The sequence below is a fragment of the Paroedura picta genome, chromosome 2, assembly GCF_049243985.1.
Source record: "Paroedura picta isolate Pp20150507F chromosome 2, Ppicta_v3.0, whole genome shotgun sequence".
In the NCBI taxonomy this organism is placed as follows: domain Eukaryota; kingdom Metazoa; phylum Chordata; class Lepidosauria; order Squamata; family Gekkonidae; genus Paroedura; species Paroedura picta.
The window spans coordinates 43,218,176-43,224,175 of NC_135370.1; the positions used below are offsets into that span (position 1 = coordinate 43,218,176).

At 39.4% G+C, this 6,000-nt stretch overlaps 1 protein-coding gene across 7 annotated transcripts in view; it reads left to right on the forward strand.

Annotated features, from left to right (window-relative positions):
• Window positions 1-4,737, forward strand: part of RBMS1 (RNA binding motif single stranded interacting protein 1) — a 186,808-nt gene extending 182,071 nt beyond the window's left edge. For all 7 annotated transcript variants that reach the window (XM_077319928.1, XM_077319930.1, XM_077319929.1 and 4 more), the window contains one exon: window positions 2,027-4,737. The gene's annotated coding sequence lies outside the window, so the exon portion shown is untranslated. The remainder of the gene's footprint in view (window positions 1-2,026) is intronic.
• Window positions 4,738-6,000: the final 1,263 nt, after the last annotated feature.

Below are 6,000 nucleotides of genomic sequence, written 5' to 3' on the forward strand. Positions count from 1 at the left end.
AATGTTTAAACAGAGGCTAGATAGCCATCTGACGGAGAAGCTGATTCTGTGAAGGCAAAGGGGTGGCAGGTTACAGTAGATGAGCGATTGGGATGTGAGTGTCCTGCATAGTGCAGGGGGTTGGACTAGATGACCCATGAGATCCCTTCCAACTCTATTATTCTATGATTCTATGTCAGTAGACGTCTATGGATCTGTACTAAGAACATATTTAAGGAGTCAAGTGCGGCTCCTTTTGGTTGGGTCCTATGATGATCTGTCAGCACATTGTATAATCTTCTGTATACATAAAGTCATGAGCGTACACCCTGACAAAATGCTGAAGGTTTCGAAGCCTCCTATTGGTGGAATCTTGCTCCTCAGGGCCAATTGCTGCTCTTGCTCAGGATTCCGTCCCCCCCCCCCCCTTCACACTTACTCTTCTGCAGTGGCTGGCCTCGCTGCTGGAGACAAGCCAGGCATGTCTCTGCTCCACTCTCTGAACCTTTGAGGCCTACCACACAGGGTTGTTGTACAGATGAAACCGGATGCTGTTGCAGGGGTTCTTTTGCCTCCAGTTTCATCTCCACATCAACTTGTATGGGAGACCTCAAAAGTTTCTTTACCACAACATCCACCCTCCAAAGCAGCCATTTCTGCCTGGAGAGCTGATCTTTATAGTCTGGGGATGAGCTGTAATTCCAGGAGATACCCAGGCCCCACCTGGAAGTTGGCTACCCATGGAGTGGAGGGGCACAGTTGTGGGCTGTGGGATCTGGCCAGCCCTTACCAGCAACAGGTTTTATTTTGGGGCATAAACAGACAGACCAGTAAGGGACCTGCAAGTCTTGAAAGTGCAGGGAGATCTAAATAAGGAATATTTAGACCCTGTAACTCTAAATGGTGAACAAGCAACTGGCTGGAGAGACACAGGGTCTGAAGTGAATTGGCTCAAGCCTGGCCTGATAAATAAAAATCAATGTTTACCATGAGTTTCCTTCCTATGAAATAAAAGGCATAAGTGGCCCAGAATTTTAGGTGCTTGGGAGTTCACATATAAAAGGTTTACAGGAAAGTAGACAGTGAGGTCTTGGGGGGAACTAGGTTTTCCAGTTTTATTGGGCAGCAATTTGGCTTTGCGGACAACAACAGGAACTGCAGTTGCCAGCAGTAGGCCTCAGGCTTCAGAAGGGCAGACATCACCATCCAAGCAACTGACTGTGCTAGCTGTGCCCAGTGAAAGCGAGGTTTGGAAGTGGGGCTTCAAAAGGGTACCATGCCTCAGAGTCCGTCCTCCAGAGCAGCCATTTCTGCTTGGGGAGCTGATCTTTAAAGTCTGGAGATGAACAATAATTCCAGGAGATCTCTAGGCCACACCTGGAGGTTGGCTACCCCTGGATTGGATATTTTTCTTGAGGTTTGAAAACGGGGCCTCAAAAGGGTATAATGTCTCCGCAGCCAACCAACTAGCCACATTGTGCCCCTGGCGTATTTCAGGTCAAGAAAACATTGCAGAGAGGAGGTAAGGTTGTCAGATAGGTGTAGATTCGTGTTCTGGAATGCCATACTTCCTATGTATGCTTGAACCTGACATGGGTCTGGCCTAAGGGTTGCCAGCTTCCAAGTGAGCTACAAAACCCACACCAATCCACGAGCATGCAATGGGCTTTACTACTAATGGCAATTTATAAGCACAAAATTAAAAAAAGATAATGCAGTCTAAAGCAGGTGTTGTGAGTGGGAAACTCACTGTTGAAAGTGCAAAGAAATGTCAAGCACAGCACCTGTTTGGGTATGTATAAAAGAACCATGTGCACAAAGCAGCTTCTAGTCACAGATTGCAGTCTGTAGATTCAGCTGTATATTTTGATGCCCTGTGAATATTTCCAAAGTCACCCTCCCTGCACCTACCCTCCTTACATGGTGCAAGAGTTGAGAGCAGGGGCATAACCTGGGGACAGAAGAGGGATATGAATATTTCTTCACAGGCTTGATGCTGAGGACTGAGGCAAATGGAATCGTGTGATCTTTTTTCTGTCTCTTTCAGATATGTGGTGTTGACCTTGCCTAGAGAAGGATGCAAAGGCTGAAACAATCATGGATTTTACTGATCAATTGTGCTTTAGAAATTATTGACAGTTTTGCACAGGTTCTTGAAAACGTTATTTATAATGAAATCAACTGAAACTATTTTTGCTATAAGTTCTATAAGGTGCATAAAGAAAAAGAAAAAAAAATCCTTAAATTCATCCTAGTAGCTGTTTTACCCCCCCCCCCTCCCTTCCCCAAACAGGTTTATTTTAGTAAGAAAATTTTTATCAAGTGTTATGACGCAAAAAAAAAAAATGAAATGAAATGAAATAAAATAAACTGGCCATGCACAGATCACAGTGGAGACATGTTCATGTGCATGACAGAATCCGTCTCTTGGTTTTTATTTTGTGTTATTATTTTTTTTAATGTGTAAGGTTTTTCTGTTTTTGAAGTTAAACTAGTAAAACATCCATGCTGATGGTCTGTGCTTGCCGTGTGAGTGTCGATATAGCACAGTGTTGCCGTTGTAGTGTCTGTTTTTCATAGCTTTCTGGGTTTTTTTTTTCTTTTAAGGTAGTGTGAAGTGTCTTATCCTTTTTTCTATAAATTCCAATTTGCCTTAACTCTTTTAATGCTGTAGCTGTTTCAGTACGTAGTTCCAAACTTAATGGTATAGAATGCTTTTTGACCAAATGAGCTGGTCTATTATGCCTTGTAAAACAGCAGGGTTAGGGCTTTTAAGAGGTAGTGGATTAAAAATCGCTGAAAAAAAAAATCTGGCTTTTTAAACCGTGTAGTAGGTGTTTTTAATGACTTTTTTTTTTTTTCTTCTCGCGCGTAATGTAAGGTTGTGAAATGCAAGATTTGGGAAGGGGTGGGTAGGGAAATGTTTTGTGTGAAACACATTTTCGACTAGGGGAAATTTTAATAGAATAAATTGTTTGTAAGGCCTTATGCCGATAGTTTTCCTCTGATAGTTAGAAACTCTGCTGTATGATGCAATGTAAAAAAAAAAAAGATCTTTTTGCCTTTTTTCCAGAAGCTAATTGATGTTCTAGTTTTAGGGTGGGGGAGGGGAGTTCGGGGCGGGAAATCTGCAGAATGTTTCTGTCCTTCCTTTCTTGTAATGATAGTGCTTTAGAATGATGCTATGCTGAGACCTAGCAAATAGAAGTGTTTGCTTTTACAGCAAAAAAATAAAATAAAAATAAGGCAAAAGCTAAAGGAATTCTTTGCAAACATAAGCTGAGATATAAGTAGAAAACATACTAGATTGGGTACTAGCTCTCTATATTAGGTAAATAAAGACTTGGCACTTTTTAAAGGTAACTTTTACCAAAGAACAAAGAGCCAGTAACCAATAATTCTGATTTGTCTCAGCCGTTAATGTCTTCTGTACTCTTTTTATTTTTTTATTTTTGCCGGACCAGTTTGCGGTTAGAAGAATGTGCCTTTTTTTGTACATTTGCATTTAGGTTTTATAATTTTCAATTGATGTATGGACACACAGACAAACAAACAAACAAACAAACAAAAAAAGCATGAAGGAAGACTTGGACCCAAGCAGTGCCACGCCTTACATCATCACTACAAGTGTTAAGTGTAAAGGTTTAAAAAAAAAAAAAAGAAGAAAAAAACCAATTTTGAAACTATGAAATTCCTGATTTCACGAACACACTGTTATTTGTACTTTTTACATATATTAGATGATAAAACTCACTGCTATTAAAGCTCATTTCTATTACGATCGCATGTATATTAAATCAAAACAGTAAATTAAGTTGTCTTCCAAAAACTGTGTACTTGTCTGGTCAACTGTGTGTGATCAGTTATCTACCTCAAGGCTTATTTCCTTTTGTAATGGGACAGGTTGCTGGCCCTGCCTGTTTCCACAGACCAAATCATCCTAGCTCAGGAGCTAGGCCGAAGCAATTCTTTTTCTTTTCACTTTTTCTTTTTTTTTTTACGTTTTTAAATTTTATGTGAGCATTCAAGTACAGATGTCAGTGACATTTCATAGTTTCAAAAGTCAATGCTGCTCTGAGAAGTGTAGATTCTAGTAAATTACATAGTCATAAGAGATGTGTTCTTGTTTCTTTTGTATTTTGTTGTTTTTTTTAAAAAAAAAGATAAAAAGTTGTGGTATTATTGGTTCTATGTTCCCTGGAATATTACTGCTTTGTTAAAGTTCAGACGTCTTGCAACATGGTTTCCTATAGCTGGTATATTTCTGGGAGCAAGGGGTTGTTTGCTATTGGATATTTTTTTCAATTAGCTAAAAATCGGGTTAGAAGGAGGGAATAGATGCTGCTAGAAACGTCTGAACTAAGTGCCATACTCATTATCTGGGTAAGATTTGCAAAATGTAACCTCTGTACATAAAAAAAGAAATCAGTTACTTAAACATCACATAGTAGACAGCCATTAAATTATAAAAAAAATAATTTATGAAGAAAGACCTTTTGTACAGATTGAAAAAAAAATTTTCATAGAGATATCTATATGATCAAGAGAGTTAATTTTTTATTTTTGTTTTACTAGTGCCACAACCTTGCCAGTGGTAACTTATTTGTCCGGTTCAAGATAAACTGTCATTTTGTTTCCTAGAACTTGTTGTTAAAATGCCAAAAGACATTTTTGAACTGTACATTTGATTAGATTGTTAGCTTTTTTCTGTTTTATTTCTTTTGAAAACTTTTGAATAAAAAAGATCAAAAAATTAAACATGACTTTCTCGGGGTGGGGTTGGGGTTATTTTTTGGTTTGTTTGTTCCCTGAGTGCTGGGGTAAAGTAGCTTATCGTCAGACTTCCGTGTTACCAAAGATCTGTTACTTTTGGATTTGGTCATGTTCTATTGAGATGAATATCTCAAAATGGAATTGTATTATTTTTTAAGAAGATAAATTGTTCAAATTGAACAAGGGACTTGCATGTAGCCAGTAGTATCTGGCTTTCCGGCTTCAAGTTATTCTGAGTTCAGCAATTCCTTGAAGGTCCACAAATACATGAATTGAAAAGTTATTTGGAAAACCCAAGTCAGAATAGAGTCATTAAAAGCCTGTCATAAAGTAGGTTGAATTGGTCTCACTAGCTGCAATCACCAGTGCTTATCTCACATGAACACATGAAGTTGCCTTATATATTTGATGAAGAGTGCTTGCACTCAAAAGCTCACGCCTTGAATAAATCTTTGTTGGGTCTTAAAGGTGCTACCGGACTCTGATTTTATTATATGGAATCAGTCCATAAAAATCAGTACCATGTACTTGGACTGGTAGTAGCTCTCCCCACTTACAGGCAGAGGACTTTCACATCATCTACTACTTGATCCTGTTAATTGGAGATGCTGGGGATTAAACCTAGGACCTGCTACATGCCAAGCATATGCTCTGTCAATTGGCCCCCTCCCCAAACTCCTCAGTTTACATACTAGTCAGAACATACAAAATACAAAAATATAGCAATAGTAAAAAAAATATTCTCATTAAAAAATTAGTTTTCCATGTACAATAATAAAACATGTAAACAGAGTTGAGAAACTGTCTCTTCTGTGCGAGTTCTGATCGGGGCCCAGTAGATGTTAACAGTTCACTGGCCTCAACCAAAGGCTTGGCAGAAGAGCTTCATTTTACAGGCCCTGCCTTAACTTTGTAGGTAAAGGTACAGATTGTTGATGTCAACTATTCAGTCGTGTCTGACTCTTGGCGGTCCCATGGCACAGCTGTCGCCACAATCCCCAATCCTGCACCACTTCCCTCAGCCATGCAGTGTCCATTCCATTTGCATCAACCACTGATCCCTTTGTTGGTCTGGTTTCCTTTTTCCACTGACCAATACTAGCAGATAGATATACATATGCAAAGTTGAGCAGCAGAAGTGCCATAGTGGGAGATCCAGTGTGGCATGACAGAGTGCTGGACTAGGCTTGGGGAGACCAAATTCGTTCCACCCTTGACATTTATCTGGGTGGTTCTGGACTATTTATT